The sequence below is a fragment of the Pan troglodytes genome, chromosome 5 (genome assembly GCF_028858775.2).
Source record: "Pan troglodytes isolate AG18354 chromosome 5, NHGRI_mPanTro3-v2.0_pri, whole genome shotgun sequence".
NCBI classification, from domain to species: Eukaryota; Metazoa; Chordata; class Mammalia; order Primates; family Hominidae; genus Pan; species Pan troglodytes.
In genome coordinates this window covers 34,555,996-34,575,762 of record NC_072403.2, presented here as the reverse complement: position 1 = coordinate 34,575,762, position 19,767 = coordinate 34,555,996, and the positions used below count along the sequence as shown (strand labels likewise).

The 19,767-nt window shown below is 41.2% G+C and overlaps 1 protein-coding gene and 1 non-coding gene across 4 annotated transcripts in view; one reads left to right on the top strand and one right to left on the bottom strand.

The window, feature by feature from the left end:
• The first annotated feature begins 4,845 nt into the window (after positions 1-4,845).
• The window catches only part of SCAND3 (SCAN domain containing 3), a 46,767-nt gene continuing 31,845 nt past the window's right edge, over positions 4,846-19,767 (top strand). Inside the window, exon 1 of one of the 3 annotated variants that reach the window (XM_063812825.1) lies at positions 4,846-5,038. The gene's annotated coding sequence lies outside the window, so the exon portion shown is untranslated. The remainder of the gene's footprint in view (positions 5,039-19,767) is intronic. The other 2 variants (XM_063812824.1, XM_016955108.4) reach the window with 2 other exon arrangements.
• On the bottom strand, positions 13,845-13,916 carry TRNAA-AGC (transfer RNA alanine (anticodon AGC)). The gene has a single exon. It is a non-coding gene; the product is annotated as a tRNA-Ala (tRNA).

Sequence of the window (19,767 nt, the reverse complement as noted above, 5' to 3'; positions counted from 1 at the left end):
TTGCATTTTCCTGATAATAATGATGTTGAGCATCTTTTTATATACTTGTTGGTTATTTGTATGTCTTTTTTGGAGGAATATGTGTTCCAGTTTTTTGCCCATTGTTTAATTAGGTTATTTGGTTTTTGTTTGTATTCCTTTTTTTGCTATTGTGTTTTATGAGTCCTTTATATATTTTGGAAATTAGCTCCTTTACAGGTATATGATGTGCAAATATTCCCTCCCATTCTGTAGGTAACCTTTTTATTCATTTGTTTTTGCTATGAAATTGTTGAGACTTCTAACTTTTGCTTGTTTCAGTAGTGTAAAATGAAGTTTTATTGTTATTTATTGTTGATTACTAACGAATACTGCATCTTCACATCCTCATTAGCCTCTTGTATCTTTTCTTTTTGTAAATGCCTGTTTATGTCCTTATTTGACTTTCTATTTGTTTGTTTTTGGTTTGCACTGCTGGGTAAAGTGCAGAATAATATACAGCCATCCTTAGAGAAATTGGCTAGTATTTAGGCAATCATGTTAACACATTCTCTATGACCAAATGTAATAGACACAGATGCTCTGCCCAGATCTACCTGCAAGGAAGGACTAGTTGTTGCTTCAGCTATTACAAGTGCATTCAGCAGACGATCCACAACTGTCAGGACTTTCAGGGATTGTTTCAGCTGCAGAGCTGCCTGCCCAAGATCACATCCTTTTTGAGGCTGTTCATATCAAATGGGTGAAGGGGCAAGAATATATATATATATATTTGGAGATGGAGTTTCACTCTTGTTGCCCAGGCTGAAATGCAATGGTGCGATCTTGGCTCACCGCAACCTCTGCCTCCTGGGTTCAAGCAATTCTCTTGCCTCAGCTTCCCAAGTAGCTGGGATTACAGGCATGCACCACCACGCCTGGCTAATTTTGTAGACACAGGGTTTCTCCATGTTGGTCAGGCTGGTCTCGAACTCCCCACCTCAGGTGATGTGCCCTCCTCGGCCTCCCAAAGTGCTGGGATTACAGGCGTGAGCCACTGCACCCAGCCGAAGGGGCAAGAGTATTAAGGGCCCAAAGTGGAGCAGATGGACTACTTAGCCTCAGACCTCCCCATAGTGTTAGCTGAGGCTGTCAGGCATGCATCCTACCTTGCATACATCCTAGCTTGACTTCTTCTCAATCTTGAGTCTACTCTCTGCCTTCCACAGATGTGGATCTCAAAGAAACTGCGTAATAAACATCCTGCACATTAAACTCTATCTCGCTGGGCACAGTGGCTCATGCCTATTGGGAGGCTGAGACGGGCAGATCACTTGAGGTCAGGAGTTCGAGACCAGCTTGGCCAACATGGTGAAACTTCGTCTCTACCAAAAAAATACAAAAAAAAAAAAAAATTAGCTGGGCATGGTGGGGTGAGCCTGTAATCCTACCTACTCAGGAGGCTGAGACACGAGAATCGCTTGAATCTGGGAGGTGGAGGTTGTAGTAAGCAGGGATCGCGCCATTGCACTCCAGCCTGGGTGACAGAGTGAGACCTTGTCTCAAAAATAACAAAACAAAACAGAACAAAACAAAACAACTATATCTCAAGGTCTACTTCACAGATAATCTAACCTGTGACACCAAGCCACTATGCTCCTGTGTATATGTGGAAAATTGCAAGAAAATTCTTACACATACATGTACAGGGACATGAGGAAATATTTTTATTGCATCATTTATTATCATATATTTATATATTACATTTTTATTTATATACATATTTATATATTAGCATATATCATCTATATATATTATTATAAACTCTGTCCTTCTGGGTTTTTATGGAGGCTTCATTACATAGGCATGACTGGTTAAATCATTGGTCATTGGTGATCAACTCAGCCTTTAATGCCTCTCTTTTCCTTGGAGGTTTGGGGTTGCAGCTGAAAGTTCTATCCCTCTGATCACATGGTTGGTTTCCCTGACAACCAGTTCCTGAGGCTATCCAGGAGCCCACCAAGAGTCTCCTCATTAGAAAAAAAGGTCTTAGGAGCTCTGTGTCAGGAACTGGGGCAAAGATCAAACATTAGAACAAAAGATTTTCCTACTGCCCACCTAAGGGTTTCAGAAGTTCTATGTCAGTAACCAGGGGCACAGACATATTGTGTGTGTGTGTGTGTGTATGTATACACACACACACGAACATAATACACATACACATATTATATATATATATACACACACACACATATATCTATAAAATATATATATTTCTTTTCTTTTTTTTTTTTTTTTTTTTGAGAGAGGGTCTCTGTCACCCAGCCTGGAGTGCAGTGGTATGACTGTAACTCACTGCAGCCTTGATCTCCCAGGCTGAAGCGATGTCCCACTGCAGCCCCCCAAATAGCTGGGACTACAGGTGCGCACAGCCAGCCACGGCTAATTTTTAAAGAAATTATTTTTGGTAGAGACGGAGTTGCCTAGGCTGGTCTCTGAACTCCTAGGTTCAAGCAATTCTCCCGCCTAGGCCTCCCAAAGTGCTGGGATTACAGGCGTAAGCCACTGTGCTGGTCTGTATTTCTTATTTCAAAATATCATAGTGGTAGACCTACACATGAACTACTCTGCATCCACTATGTGGCAGGCCAGGTTTCACCAACTCAGGCCTGTATCACAACTGTTTCAGTACTGACTGACTGGTTAAGTTAAATATTAAAAGCTAAGACAAGCCAGTGCCCTTATACAAAGGCTGGAATGTAACAAAAGCCCCTCAGAGTTTTGCCTAGGACTTTCGTGGGCCTTATAGCATGACAAAATAACGAAGGAGTTCTTAACAGGACGCATTTAGGATTAAACAAGTTTTATTGGGAGTCTGAAGAAACTCACCAGGCCTCCACAAACAAGTTCATTGGAGGTCTGAAGGAACTCCCCAAACCTTGATTTAGCAGGGGACAAGATAAGGGTAATCACCCCAGCACCTAGACTCATTTAGATTAAGTAATCTTACTGAGGCTCCAGAGGAAAGTCTTCAAGACTGAGACCTTAGTTATAGATTGAAAGAAGTTAATCACTTATGTCTTTAGATGAATGCACATTTACACATAGACATATAGCTTAAAAGGTATATAAGCTCTGGAAAACTTTGACATTTTGAGTTGGTCTGGCAATAATTTCCAGGCCTTCTTCCTGTAAGCAGTTACAGGAATAAAAACTCTCTTCCTCCCCAGTTCATCTGCATCTCGTTATTGAGCATAGAGAAACAGCAGCCAGACCCTTAGTTTGGCCAGAAACAATTAGAAACAATGAAGAAAATATACATGTAGTAACATACAAAACATCATGTTTAAAGAGTAAGAAATAATACTGAACTCTATAAATCACATTATTTACATATATAAAAATATATGCACAAAAGCAACACAAGTTACAATAAGACATACAAATAAAAAGGCACATTAAATACATTCAAATTATGGGAGAAATCTGAGACAAGAAAGGGAAAATTAGATTTTTTAAAAGGAACAAATAGGCGGAGCGCCCGTGGCTCATGCCTGTAATCCCAACACTTTGGGAGGCCCAGGTGGGAGGCTCTTGGAGACCAGTCTGGGCAACATGGGGAAACCCCATTTCTACAACAAATACAAAAAAATTAGCCGGGCATGGTGGTGCATGTCTATAGTCCCAGCTATTCAGAAGGCTGAGGTGGGAGAATCACCTGCGCCTAAGAGGTCGGGCACCAGTGAGCCCAGATAAATAAATAAATAAATAGATAGGCCAGGCGCTGTGGCTCACACCTGTAATCCCACCACTTTCGGAGGCTGAGGCGGGCAGATCACTTTAGGTCAGGAGTTCGAAGCCAGCCTGGCCAACATGGTGAAACCCCGTCTCTACTAAAAATATAAAAAATTAGCTGGGTGTGATGGTGTGCGCCTGTAATCCCAGCTACTCAGGAAGCAGAAGCAAAAGAATCGCTTGAACTCGGGAGGCGGAGGTTGCAGTGAGCCAAGATCATGCCAGTGCATGCCACTGCATGCCTGGGTGCCACTGCATGCCTGGGTGACAGAGACACCATCTCAAATAAATAAATAAATAAATAAATAAATAAATAAATAAAAATAAGAGAGGAGCCTTCTACAAACTGCTGTGGAAGAGAAGGGAAGACCATGATTATCTTAAATCTACCTGAAATAAAAATAGACTAAAATGAGGCAGAGTAGAAAGGGGGCTTGGCTGCAGGCTACCCCCACTAGGGCATTCCTTCATGCATCTCCACTGATCACAAAACCTACCCCACTGCCTCACTGACGCCATAATGTTAGAACTATGCATTTAAAAGAATTCCAGGAACTGACCTTAGGAGACAACCAAGGTTGCCCAGTGTCCCACTTTGGGAAGGAATGTTGAACAATCAATCGATTTACAGTCTCTTGCCTCCGGCCAGACGACAGGGTGGCTCATTAACTCAAGATAACCAGAGTAACTAAGTATGCCGCCCTGCACGCCCTACCCCGACGTCAGTTCCCGCGCTTTGCCTCTTAAGAAAGCTTTGCCTCTTAAGAAAGACTCGGGCTCTGGAGCTCCAGCAGAGCCGGGGCCTCGGCTCCAACCCGTCGGGCCCCGACTTGAAGCAGCGGGGAACCTCTCCTCACACCTCGGTGACCGGGTGGCCGCCGGGACACAGAGCCTTTGGGTGGCGGCGTGTTTGCGGGTCGGGAAGAACCGCGCAGAGGCCACTAGGGCGCAGGGACTGGGAAGGCGGAGCTAGGGACTGGCTCGGCCTCCTTTTTAGGCCACTGCGCCGCGCAGATCCGGTCCTCGGGCGACCGCTCTGTCCCAGTTGGGCGAGACTACCTGGTCCTGATAACAGTGGACAACGGCTTTAACGGCCAGAAGGTCAGCGCAGTCCCGGATGAGGACGAGTAGAACGGTAACGGCCATGGGGCGGTTGGCCTTCCTTCTACCAGACCTTGATGTGGGAAGAGAGAAATGGAGTAACAAGCCACATTTGGCGCTTTGGAGATGCCCACCACGCTTTGGGAAGATGTACCAGCGTTTATAGAAGGCCCGAGTGTATAAGGTGAGAAAGCTACTCTCAGCTTCCCCGAAAACTTTTACAAGAAAACATTTGCCACATCTAGCCCCTCCAGATGTAAAGAAGCTGCCGACGTATGATAGACTAAGAATATCACACATCTTGTAAATTCCCATTTGTTTAAAAAAATCGTAGAAAATAAACATCTTCTGGAGATGACTTTTTGAAATGGAGATGTTGCATCACCTCTGGAGCAGACACATACACGTTTGTTCAGTGGGTTAGACTAGGACATGGAGAAGATCTGAGAAGGACGAGAAGAAGGTCCTATGCCAGACTGGTTATATTTAGAAGACGTTTACATATTATAATCATTGTCTTGTGTGTGCATTTTATTCCTCACTACTGTATATGTAGTTGACAACTCCAAGTACTTTTTGAAATGTCTAGTCTTTTTTTTTTTTTTTGAGATGGAGTCTCTCTCTGTTGCCTAGGCTGGAGTGCAGTGGCGCGATCATGGCTCACCTCCCACGTACAAGTGATTCTCCTGCCTCAGTCTCCCAAGTAGCTGAGATTACAGGCGCGCACCACCATGCCCTAATAATTTTTGTATTTTTAGTAGAAACGAGTTTCACCATGTTGGCGAGGCTGGTTTTGAACTCCTGACCTCAAATGATCCGCCCACCTCGGCCTCTCAAAGTGCTGGGATTACAGGCCTGAGCCACTGCTCCCGGAAATGTCTAGTCTTTCTAGATGGTCTGAAGTGTCTAATACGTGTTAAATTTAGAGATAGTAAAATATTACATTTTGTAAATATCTTTTGGTTAAAATTCATATGAAATGTTTTGAGAGGGGAATGGCCAACCACCAGTTCAGTAACAAACATTGTGTTTATGCACTGGTTCAGGGCAGGAGGAGAAGGAGGCTGTGCAGAGAGCTCTATGCCACCAGTGTGCTTACGGTGAGGCAAGATTAACTATTGTCTCTCATGTCTGTGCACTTTGTTTTCCTTATCTGTGTATACAGTGTTTATAGAGGAAAACAAGTCCTAATTTACATCTAGACTTTCTAGACATTAAAGAGGTTTCCAGTATATGACAAAAGTAGAGTTAGTAAACTAATATATCTTGAACATACTGTTTTAAAATTCCTTGGGAAAATTGTCTTCTGAAAATCTGAGCATTATTGGCCACTGGGTTGACTGAGATGGGAAGGGTTCTAGGCTGGAATATTTTTATTTGGAAGACTCTTTCAGATTTTAACTATTGTTACATGTGTACAGTTTATTCAAGACTGCTTTGCAGGACCAGCACGGTGGCTCACACCTGTAATCCCAGCACTTTGGGAGGCTGAGGTGGGTGGATTGCTTGAGGCCAGGAGTTTGAGACCACCCTGGCCAACATGGTGAAACCCCATCTCTACTAAAAATACAAAAATTAGCTGAGTGTGGTGATGCATGCCTGTAATCCCAGCTACTTGGGAGGCTGAGACAGGAGAATCACTTGAACCAGGGAGGCGGAGGTTGCAGTGAGCCAAGATCACACTACTGCACTCCAGCCTGGGTGATGGAGCAAGACCCTGCCTCCAAAAAAAGAAAAGAAAAAAGAAAACTGCTTTGTATATAGTGGACAACAAATATACTCCTTACCTGAAACATCTAGCCTATCTAGATGTTTAGAAGTGCCCAGCATATGTTAAATGTACAGGTAACATTTAACCTCTAATGTAAAATGATCACTTAAAAATATCTTTTTGCTAAAATTCATAAGAAATAGTGTCTTTTGAAAGTGGAATTGTTGCCAGGCGCGGTGGCTCACGCCTGTAATCCCAGCACTTTGGGAGGCCGAGGCGGGTGGATCACCTGAGGTCAGGAGTTTGAAACCAGCCATGGTCTGTTAACATGGTGAAACTCTGTCTCTACTAAAAATACAAAATCAGCTGGGCATGGTGGTACATGCCTGTATTCCCAGCTTCTTGGGAGGCTGAAGCAGGAGAATCGCTTGAACCTGGGAGGCAGAGGTTGCAGTGAGCCAAGATCACGCCATTGCGCTCCATCCTGGGCAACAAGAGCGAAACTCCATGTAAAAAAAAAAAAAAGAAAAGAAAAGAAAGTGGAATTGTTAAACCGCCCCTGTGAGTGGTATAGTAGTGTCTATACTTGTTTAATGGTTTAGTGGAAGTGGGAGGGAAGATATTGCAAAAGGTAATACGCTAGTGTGCTTATACTTGGACTTTTTAGACACCATTTTTCTGTATGTTTTGTGGATTTTGTTTTGCTGTGTATAAAGTTTATAATAAACAAATGAGTCATAATTTTGCAACATCTAGTCCCTTAGATGTTTGAGGTTGCCAGTGTATGACAAAGTACTCAGTAAAATTAGCTCATTTTGTACACTTTGTGTTGAAATTCATAGGAAAGCTTGTCTTCTGTAAATGACTTTTGGATACTAATTTGTTCAACCATCTCTAAGCATTACATGTGCCTGTACATGTCCACTGAATTGAAGGCAGAGAGAAGGAAGTGAGGAGGGAATGGTTCAAGACTAAAATGATCATATTTGGAAGATACCTCAGATTATAACCATTGTTACATGTATGCAATTTTATTTAACAGTGCTGTGTACATGGTGGAAAAATTATATGAAATATCTAGTCTTTTCAGCTATTTAGAAGTGCTTGATGTATTTAAAAGCAGAAGTAGTTGAATAAAACTTTGTAAATAGCTTTTAAAGACTGATGGGAAATACTGTATTTGGAAGTGGAATTGTTAAACCACCTCTCTGAACAGTGTGCTCTCTACTTGTTCGTTGAGTTGAGGGAGGTGGGAGGAAAGAAACTGCAAAAGGTGTTTTGCTAGTGTGTACTAGAAAATTTCAGCTTATCCATTGCCTTATATGTTATGTGCTTTTCATTTAACTTTGCTATACTGCGCATATTGTGTATATACTGGACAAATGAGTTGTTGAGTGTATATTTTATAATATATAGTCTCTATATATTAAATTTTATAATATCTAGTCAATTTTATAACATCTAGTCTCTAGATATTAAAGAGGTTGCCAGCGTATGACAAAAGTAGTGTTAATAAACTAACCCATTTTGTACACTTTGTGTTAAAATTCATTTAAAGACTGTCTCCTGAAAAGGACTTTTGGAAGTGAAATGATAACATCAGCTAAGTGACACAAGTGCCTATATCCACTGAGTTTGTGGTGGAGAGGAGTGGGAAGAAATTAAGGATTCTAGAATAGAATGTTTCAATTTAGAAGACACTTTCAGATATAACCACTGTTACATGTGTGTGGTTTATTCAACACTACTATGTATATAGTGGACAAACTTAAGTCCTTAATTGAAACATCTAGGCTTTCTAAATGTTTAGAAATGCACAAAATGCATTGTAGACACCGTTTTGATTCGTATGAAATATTGTCTTTTGAAAACTGATCAAACTAATTCCCTGAGCAGTACACATTATTATATTTGTGCTGGTTCAGGGAGGAAGGAGAAGAAAGTGCAAAGGGTTTTATACCAGTGTGTTTATGGTCTTTTACTATGCTGTGTATATAGTGTATATAAATGCACAAACGAGTCCTAATTTACAACATCTAGTCTTTCCAGATGTTAAGGAGGTTGCTAGTGTATGACAAAAGTAGAGTTAGTAAACTGATACATTGAGTACACCTTATGTTAAAATTCACAGAGTGTTCTTAAAAACACAGAAGTGATCACGGCCCAGCGGCTCACGCCTGTAATCCCAGCACTTTGGGAGGCTGAGGCGGGCAGATCACGAGCTCAGGAGATCGAGACCATCCTGGCTAACACGATGAAACCCCGCCTCTACTAAAAATAAAAGAAAATTAGCCGGGCACATGGTGGCACACGCCTGTAGTCCCAGCTACTCAGGATGCTACTCAGGAGAATCGCTTGAAGCTGGGAGGCAGAGGTTGCAGTGAGCTGAGATCGCGCCACTGCACTCCAGCCTGGGAAACAGAGTGAGACTCCGTCTCAAAACAAACAAACAAACAAAAAAAAAAAAACAAAAAAAACCCCACAGAAGTGAAATTGTTAAAATCTCTAACTGGATGCTTATACCTCTTCTGGATGCTCATACCTGTCCACAGGGTTAATTTAGAGGTGAGAAGGGAAACGATTCTAGGCCGTAATGTTCCTATTTAGAAGACACTTTTAAATTATAGCCTGTGTTATGTATATGCACCATTTATTCACTGCTACTGTATATACAGTGGGAAACAACTCCTATTTGAAACATCTTGTCTTTCTAGATGTGTAAAAGCACACAACATAGGTTAAAAGTAGATACTAAAGTAACACCTTTCACCAAAATTGTCTGGGAGTGGTTGTATTTGGGAATGGAATTGTTAAACTTGAGGTTTTGGAGAGTACACTGACTTTTCGCTGGGTAGTGGCAAGTTGTGGGGAAGAAGTATGTAGGGGGAAGAGTTCTGTGCAGGTGAGTTAGATTAGTTCAGATGGTCTAACCATTGTTCTATATGTGCATTTTAGTTAATATTGTTGTATATTAAAATGCAAGTCCTTTTGCTCAAAGTGTGTTGGAAGCAGAGGTAGTAAAACAATCCATTTATATCCTTTTGTTAGTTTTTAGGAAGGCCTGTCTTCCAGGAGTGACCTTTGTTAATCCACCTCTTGGAGCTGGACATAGCCACCTGGACGGTGGAAGAGGGAAAAGAGGAAAGTTGAAGGGAAGGGCTCTTTGCTAGTATCTCCATTATCTAGAACATGGTTTTAGATGATAACCATAGGTCTATATGAGCACTTTACTTTTCAGTAAACATCTTTAGAAAAGATGTATCTTGGACATGGAATTGTGAAACCACCACTGGGTAGTGTATACCAGGACTTGTTCATCAGGTTAGCAGTAGAGAGGCAGAAGGAAGTATAAAGGGAGAGATGAATGCAGATGTGTCCATATTTCCATTTTGACGATAGCCATTGGTGTATGTGCATCTCTTTTGGCTGTACTATAGGAATACATGAAGTAATTAAAAGGAAACATATCTTCTTGCTAATATTTTAATGGTATAGATCTGTTAATGAATTCTCTTAGAAACATTATACTTAGTGTATTCAGTTGCTTTATGTTTTATTTTAAATTGAGCACTAAGGGAATGCAGTATTTTAATCAGAACTCTGCTAATGCTTTTATCTAGAGGCATGTCTCCATTTTTGCCTTCTATAAAATTTTTGTCCCAAAAAAAGCAAGAGTACATTGTTTTTCTAACAGACTGAGTTGGTGCTGTATATTCTTGGTTATCAGAATACTCATATAGCTTTGCAATTTTGAATTGGTAAATATTTATGATGTGTAAAAAAGCATAATATATACTATATACTGTAGAATCTCAATCCCATATAACTGGATGTTATGTCTACACACACAGGACCTAGAAGGACACATCAAAGTATAAACTACTTGTGATTGTGGATGACTTTGTTCTTTGTTTCTTGTGTTTTACTTTTTTCTCCTTCCTTCCTTCCCTCCATCTCTCTCTCTTTCTTTCTTTTTTCAGAGTTTTGTTCTTGTTGCCCAGGCTGGAGTGCAGTGGCGCGATCTCGGCTCACTGCAACCTCCACCTCCCAGGTTCAAGCAATTCTCCTGCCTCAGCCTCCTGAGTAGCTGGGATTACAGGCACCCACCACCACACACAGCTAATTTGTTGTATTTTTAGTAGAGATGGAGTTTCATCATGTTGGCCAGGCTGGTCTCGAACTCCTGACCTCAGGTGATCCACCCACCTCTGCCTCCCAAAGTGCAGGGATTACAGGCGTGAGCCACCATGCTTGGCCTCTTGTGTTTTTTAATTTACTATAATGCACATATTACCTGTTAAAAAAAATTAAGGTTATTTTTAAAACCTGGGGGAAAAAAGCCTTACTGGCTTTAAGCCATTCTTGTACCTCAGCCTCCTGAGTAGTTGGGATTACAGGCGCCTGCCACCATGCCCGGCTAATTTTTGTATTTTTAGTAAAGACGGCGTTGCACCCTGTTGCTAGGCTGGTCTCGAACTCCCAAACTCAAGTGATCAGCCCACCTCACCTCCCAAAGCACTGGGATTCCAGGCATGTGCCAACGTGCCTGGACTCCATGCCATTTATTTCTTGAAGGTCAGTTTGTCCAGGAGAATTTTCCACATTCTGGATTTAGCTGATTGCATCATTATAATGTTATTAAACACATTGCTGTATCTCCAATATTTACTCTAAACAAATGGTTTTTATCTATTTGATTATAGAAATTTAATTTTCAACACAAGTATTTATTGTGGTCCTGGGTATGTTCTACTTTACTTTATTATGGGTTACATGATATGTGGTTGTCTCACATTTGATGATATAAAATTTAGCTTTGGTTTTAGGTGACATCAGCCTAATCCAACCATTCTAGAGTCCTTCATCCAATTTCACCTCATGGTTATAGCAGCCATTGCCAATTGTGACCTGGATGTGTTATAGCAATACCAGTTGCAAAATGTTGTAGTTTTATAATCTCTCCTGCATTTATTAGCTGTTATTTCCTGAGAAGAAAAATCTTTCCCTCATCAACTATATGTTTATCCTGAAATACATTCCATACAGGAGAGATAGGATAAATGCTTGATTCTTTTCCTTCATGTGTTAGCTTTCAAAATAAAACTGATATTCAAAAACCTCCAAAGGTTGAATATGGAAAAGCTATTTTGTGTGTGTGTATGAGTGTATATGTTTATGTTAACTTTGCAACCAGCTTCTTTACCAAATTCTCTATAGTAAGTTTTTCATTTTGAGGGGTGGCTTCCAGATATATAATCCTACCAAGATACATAGATAGCTTTATCCCATTCTATCCAATAGTTAATCCTTTAATTACTTTTTCATGTCTAAATGCTTCGGCTAATACCTCCATTACAATGTTAAGTAGTAGTGAAGATAATGAATATCCTTGTCTTGTCATGAAAAACAATTTAAATGTATTTGATCCCAAAATACCATAAATAGACTTAAATGGGAATACATACCATGAACAGCGCCCTCCCCCCAACCCCCGCTTTTTTTTCAGACAGTGTTTCGCTTTGTTTTCTGAGGCTGGAGTGCAGTGGCACAATCACAGCTCACTGCAGCCTTAACCTCCTGGGCTCAAGCGATTCTCCTGCCTCAGCCTCCCAATTAGCTAGCTGGGAATACAGGCATGCACCACCATGCCCTGCTAATTTAAAAGAGACATCATCTCTCTATGTTGCCCAGGCTGGTCTAGAACTCCTGGGCTCAAGCAATTCTCCTGCCTCAGCTTTTCAAATTTCTGGGATTACAGGCATAAGCCACCATGCCCAGCCTCATAAACATCTATTAACATTATATATTATACAGAATAATTTATCAGAATAAAACATAATTTCTAGAAATCAGTAAGTTAAAAAGGGAAAAACTGGTTTCTTTCCTCTCATATTATGTATTTAATCAATATTTCATACTAGCTCTGGCGTAGGCAAATCACCTTTGATTTGGATTAACATATGTAGGTGTTGTGGGATACTTTTTTGTGTTGGGGCAGTGGAGGTGGTCATCTAGTTAAATGTGTTTGTAAAATGAGTTCAACATGTGTTGGGGACCAGCCTCAACACCACCCGTAGGGTACCCAAAGTCCGGTGGCGACAAAGGATTGAGAAGAGACAAGAGTAAAGGTGGGGAGCCAGGGGGCCAGTTGCAAAATGGAGGCTGCAAAAGGCTCAGAGCTCTGGTCTCCACACTATTTATAGAGTACAATAACTTAGATCTAAGAAGCAGATGTTCAGGGCGAAACAGTGAAAAGGTGGCAGTGCGTCATAGCCGTAGTTTATAGCAATAGCGGTTTAAATGAATCTCCTTTGTGCTCAAACAGCATATCTTTAACTTATCGGAGAGTAGCTAGTGGGAGCGGGCTTAACTTGGAGTCTGTCCACATTCCAGTATTTCAAAGGAGTGTCTTTCTCCTTGAACGCAGTGTTTACAGATAAGAGAGCGGGTCTCGCTCTGAGCATGGGAACATGATGGCAATTAGGAGGCTTTCCTCCTCAGAGGACTCTTGTGGCTTTCCACAACATATTGTCTCATATTTTTATGGCCAGTTTATGCAGGCACCCCACAAGCCCTTTTCCCAAAAACATGTCATTTATTTTTACTGAAATTTTCTTGAACAAGAGATATTTGGATGCCTGGTCTCTCACACTCCCACTAAGCTATTTCAGCAAAAGGACAGTAGTTCTGGTTTCATTTAACCAGCCAATCCATTCTGTCTCATTCAGGTTAGACTTGGGAGGCACCCCATGCTATGACAGACAGCATTTTATTGTCCTTCATGTACCTATCACCGCACAATACTAACGGGGCCCACTGCTTCCATATCTGGTGATTCAAGAAAAGGTAAGGTATAGGGTGGTTGGAAGCTCAGAAGAAAGACATCAATAAGATATGTTTCTGCTATTCCACCTCCATGCTGTTCTTTGCTCTAAGAACTCTTCAGAATTCAAAAAAGTAAAGGAAAAAAAAACAGTGAATAAAACAAAGGGTCTTTTATTATTTTTACATTTTTTCTGTTTTTTTCTTTCTGTTTTTCAGTAATACCATAGCATGAAATCCAAAGAAACCAGGCTGATTAATTTGCGAAAATGCTTTTACAAATGGTTCAAGACCTTCCTGGTGTGGCAATGCTATCGATACAGATACTTAACACTGCAAAGGCTGTACAGACAAGCAGAAAATTGAATGAATGAGACTAGGTTTATTTAACGGGAGGGAGAAAGGAAAGTGGAAACGCGGTCCATTGAGAGGAGAAAGTGCGCACTCCCAAAACTGGTGGAGGTGCCGGGGATTGAACCCGGGACCTCGTACATGCTAAGCACGCGCTCTACCACTGAGCTACACCCCCAACCACAGAGAGCTTGCTTTGCATTTCTTTCATGATTTATAATCAGTATTTCTCAAAGATTCGGTAAATTGCAATGAAATCATGAATGCAAACTCCGCAATTTGTGAAACAGCTAGGCTGGGTCCTGCACAAGCAGCGTCCAAAGAAAGCAACACAGTGAAATTACAAAGGAAGGAGCCTGAAAGCAGACAATCTGTTGTCTCTCGCTTTTTCCAGCTTCATTTCCTGCTGTTTTCAACCATAAGGCCCCAGGAGGCCAAAGCCAGTAGCGCAGCCGGGGTACCAGCTGAGACCTACGTGTTTGAAGGGAAACTGTAGGGGGGCGTCAAAGGGGATCCTCGCCTACCGAGTTCCAGTCCCCGCGCCCAGCACCGCCTTTCTTGGAACAAAGACCCTCAAATCACTTCCGTTTCCAAAAGCCCAAAACGTCCACTGAACATTTAGTGGTGATGGCAGGGAACGTTCTTGCGAGCTCAAGATGTCATGAATCAATCACAAGGACAAACTGGAAATCTGGGCCCGGGTGAGAGGCATCACGTAGGCACCCAGATCCGCACGTCTAGAGTAGTTTACCTCCGACAAAACTCTGAGGGTCCCCTGCTAAGCCAAACTGGTGGGGGTTGGGGTAGGGTAGTAGCGTTATCTGAAAAAAAGATGAATTAGGTAAGGCAGGGCTGGCATCTGTTGCTTGGCGACCAATCTGTAGGAAACCATGGAGCAATGAAAAATTATTGGTTTCTCGAATGGTGAGGGGAGGTGGGGGAAGCTTCTCATATTTTAAAGAGCTGGCCCAGCCCAACCCAAATTCACAACTATTGACTTCTGAGGCACCTCCGTTGAAATCTCTCCCTCTCTCATTCTCAAACAATTTATAACTCACTAAAAAGTTGAAAAAATAAAAATAATACAAAAATACCCTTCTATCCTTTACTCAGATTTAGATATTATTAATATTTTACCCCATTTGCCTTATGAGTTGCTTCTTCTCTCTCCTGTATTTGCATACATCACGTCCATTTCCTTTACTTAAGTACTTTTCTATATACCCACAGTACTATTAGGAACTTTTGTAAATTTAACATTGATACAATAGCTGTATTTAATCTACAGTCTGCATTTCAAGTTGACCAATTGACCTGATGTTTTCCTCTCATAGAGGATCTAGTCTAGGGTCAGGCGTTGCATTTAGTTGTCCTGTCTTTTTTAGTCTTCTTTAATGAAAAATATTTGCATAGTCTTTATTTTTTTGACATTGATATGTCATTTAAAAAATAGTGTTATTTTCATTTCTTTCTTTCTTTCTTTTTCTGAGACAGAGTCTCGCCCTGTCGCCCAGCTGGAGTGCAATGGCGCGATCTCGGCTCACTGCAACCTCCGCCTCCCGGGTTCAAATGATTCTCTTGCCTCAGCCTCCTGAGTAGCTGGGATTACAGGTGCCTGCCACTATGCCTGGCTAATTTTTTTTTTTTTTTTTTTTGTATTTTTTAGTAGAGGCGGGGTTTCACCATGTTGGCCAGGCTGTTCTCGAACTCCTGACCTCGTGATCCGCCCGCCTCAACCTCCCAAAGTGCTGGGATTACAGGCATGAGCCACTGCTCCCGGCCTCATTTCATTTTTAAAAATAGAATGTCTTTCACTGACTGATACTTTCGCATGACTAGGCTCAGGATATACGTTCTCCATTGGAATACTAAATAGATAATCTTGCGTGCTTATATATTTTTCAGTCATTGGTCTGTACTTTTTTGTTCTTGCTTTAAAAAAAATCTTCCCAACAAAGTCTCTGGATAGTACACTTTTTGTGACATTTCTGGTCTCACAAAGGATTAAGGAATTCTTTAGAGGTCACTCAAAACAAAAATAAATGAATATTTTCTGGGCGCTAAAGTGACTTAGAAACACCTGGAGGAGCCCAGATCAGGGTAGTGAGTAGTCAAAGCCATAGCTGTGGGAACTCTGCCTAAAGTTCCTGGGAGTTGGAACAGTTGGGAGCAAGAACTGCTGGAAGCCAACTTGGACCAACAGAGGAGTGGGTTTAACCTGAAGTCAGATACCAATCGAAAAACAACTGTGAGGATGAATATTTAATATCAGAAAAGCAGAGAGTTGGAGGAGCTGAGCCTGACACTCTTGTTATGGGCCAAAACCTATAGTGAGACCAAGTGGTTCAGGGTCAAATTTGTCACCTAGCTCCTGGCAGAAGTAGAAATATATCCTCTCTGAAAGAAAACTTCCCCGAGTTAGGCCTGCAGAACTCTCTTATGTTAAGATCACACAATAAGGTTAATAATAAAGATTACTACAAACCTAAGAAGGTAAATTACTATGCTTGAGACTCAACAGATACAAAAAGTCATACTGAAACCTAAAGAACTGTAGATGTTAAATTTTAAGGTACAAAATGTATAATAGCTATGTCTGACATATATCAATAAATTAAGGATATGATTACAAATGAAGTATGCAAAAGAGTGAGTAAAATTATGTAAAAATTTAGATTCAAGAAATAAATATGTAATAGTTAAAATTTTTTTTTTTTTTTTTTTTGAGACAGAGTCTCGCTCGGTCAGCCACGCTGGAGTGCAGTGGCATGATCTCGACTCGCTGCAACCTCTGCGTCCCGGGCTCAAGCAATTCTCCTGCCTCAGCCTCCCGAATAGCTGGGATTACAGGGGTGTACCACCACGCCCAGCTAATTTTTGTATTTTTAGTAGAGACGGGGTTTCACCTTGATGGCCAGGCTGGTCTTGAACTCCTGACCTTAGGTAATCCACCCGCCTCAGCCTCCCAAAGTACTGAGATTATAGGCGTGAGCCACAGTGCCTGGCCAAAAAAAAATTCCTAATTTTTTTGCATATTAGCTACAGCTGGGGAAGGAATTACTAAGCTGAAAGATAAAGCCAAAACCTTAACCCAGAATACAACAAAAATAGTTAAGAACATGGAACATGTGAAGCAAGCTGAGATAGATAAACACGACTGCGAATTCTTTGCATCTCCTCCCATCAGAAGGTGGGGCCAAATCTTTTTCCCCTAACCCTGGAATGTGGGCTGCCTTTGTGATCTGCTTTGACCATTGGAACACAGTGGCAGTGATGCTGTGCTACTTCTAAGTGCAGGTCTCAAGAAAGCTTGCAGCTTCAGTTCTCAACATCTTGGAACACTATCACCGTATAAGAAATCTGGGCAGTCCTGTTGGGGAGATCACATGAAGGAAAACTGATGAACTCCAGAAAATAGCCCTTGCCAAGTATCAGACATCCAGGCATTAAGGGCATCCAGGAGCAGCGAGTCCCAGCTGACCTGCCAACTCACATTGAATTTGTAAATCCAGCTGATTTTACAAGGAGATGAGATGATACATTTCAGCTGAGTTCTATGTTGTTTTAAGCCACCGAGTTTGGAGTACTTTATTACACAGCCACAGAATACTGATTTAAAAAATAATAATAATAGAAATGGAAGATTATGTGAAAATTCTGAAGTACATACGATTAGAGTTCAGGAATAAAAGAAGAGAAAAAAATGTAAGTGAGGTAATATTTAGATATAATATACCTGGAAAATTTCACAAATTGGAGAGAAAATTTTCCCTTAGAGAGTCAGAAAGCAAATGTGTCACAAGCACGTTAAAGAGAAACAACTATAACTACACACCTCATACTGAAACTGTGTTATAACAAACATAAGAGGATGTCTCAAATCAGCAAGAGAGAATGTATAGATTTTCTGCAAAGAAAGAACAATTAGAATGTTAACAAGCATCTTCATGATAAAATCCAGGAAACAATAAGATATATTTTGGAAGTGTTGAAATAAAACAATTGCCAGTCTAGACTTGTGTACCCATCAAAGTAAACTTTAAGAATGAGAAAGTGTTTAAAATTTTATTTAAAAATTTATTTTGGGCGGGCACGGTGGCTCACGCCTGTAATCCCAGCACTTTGGGAGGTTGAGGCGGGCAGATCACGAGGTCAGGAGACCACCCTGGCTAACACGGTGAAACCCCGTCTCTACTAAAAATACAAAAAAAATTTAGCTGGACGTGGTGGGGGCAACTGTAATTCCAGCTACTATGGAGGTTGAGGAAGGAGAATCGCTTGAACCCAGGAGGTGGAGGTTGCAGTGAGCTGAGATTGTACCACTGCACTCCAGCCTGGGCGACAGAGTGAGACTCCCTCTCAAAAAAAAAAAAAAAAAAAAATTTTTTTGGTGGCTATAAATGGGTAAATCCCAAAGTAGCAGCAATACAGAGTATTTAACAATATTTTAATATTTTCTTTTACTCAACAGTCCACCTTTGTGATTTGCTTTCCATAAATACACTAGATTAAAGCAACAATACTCCAAGTTCAATCTGAGTTTATTGAATACTTTATTTCCATTCAGAGTTTAGTAATTACATTATTCTGTCACCAACAATAATCAAATGGCCTACCTAAGTAGCAAAAATCATAAAGCTATTATAAGCCAAGTCAATGGAATTTATAAAGTTAATATAAAACAGTAACTAGACTAATACACATATGAACTGGGCCCTACTAGAAACATGCCAAAATCATAAGCTTTATTTAAAGAATGAGGTATTGGGGCAGAGAAGAAAGAGAGGTCGTTATCATCAAAAATTATTAGGAAGATTTAGGCAAAAAGAGGCTGGGCACTGTGGCTCACGCCTGTAATCCCAGCACTTTGGGAGGCTGAGGCGGGCAAATCACCTGAACTCAGGAGTTTGAGACCAGCCTGGCCAACCTAGTGAAACCCTGTCTCTACTAAAAACACAAAACTAGGTGGGTGTAGTGGTGAGCACCTGTAGTCCCAGTTACTCAGGAGGCTAAGGCAGGAGAATCACTTGACCCGGGAGGCCAAGGTTTCAGTGAGCTGAGATCATGCCACTGCACTCCAGCCTGGGTGACAGAGCAAGATTCCGTGTCGAAAACAAAACAAAACATCACTATTTAAGTGTCATGAATTATCATCATCATATGTAAGAAAAGATAGCCCATCAGAAAAAATAAATAAAAATAAAATTAAATTAAAAAATAAACCAAAGGACCTATATAGATCAAACTTTCAGTGAGTCTTTCTTTCTTCTTCACAGGCATTATCTGCACTATCAGCATAGCCATAGTTCCCATAGCTGCCAGAAGGTACTCAGGCCTGCATGCTTCATTATGTCAGAAGAGAGAGGGAAATGGAGGGCATAGAGGGGTGGGTGGGTAGGAAAGAGCTAGGGGTTACCCAGATCATGTCTTCAGCACCAGGGTCCCACAGAACAACAACTTTCCCTCCCTCAAACACCTCAACATCGGTGGAGCCTTAAGAGTGAGAATTCTGCCTGGGCGCAGTGATCCATGCCTGCAATCCCATCACTTTGGGAGGCCGAGGTGGGCGGAAGTTCAGGAGTTCAAGACCAGCCTGACCAACATGGCAAAACCCCATCTCTACTAAAAATACACACACAAACATTAGCCAGGTGTGGTGGTGCATGCCTGTAGTCCCAGCAACTTGGGAGACTGAGGTGAGAGGATCATTTGAGCCTGAGAGGCGGAGGCTGCAGTGAACTGAGATCACACCACTGCAGTTCAGCCTGGACAACAGAGCAAGACCCTGTCCCCCTTCTCCCCTCAAAACAAGAGTGAGAGTAATTTTGAATATCATTGACAAAAACAGGTAGTTGACAGCTAACGCTTGCATCGAAAAAAGCTCTTCTAGTTTTGTTTATTAAAGCTTTCAAACTTACATAAAATTAGAGAGAATGGTGTAATGACTTTCCATGCACATATCAACCAGGTTCAACAAAAATTAGCATTTACCATTCTTATTTCATTCATCTCTCCTTTTCTCCACTGAA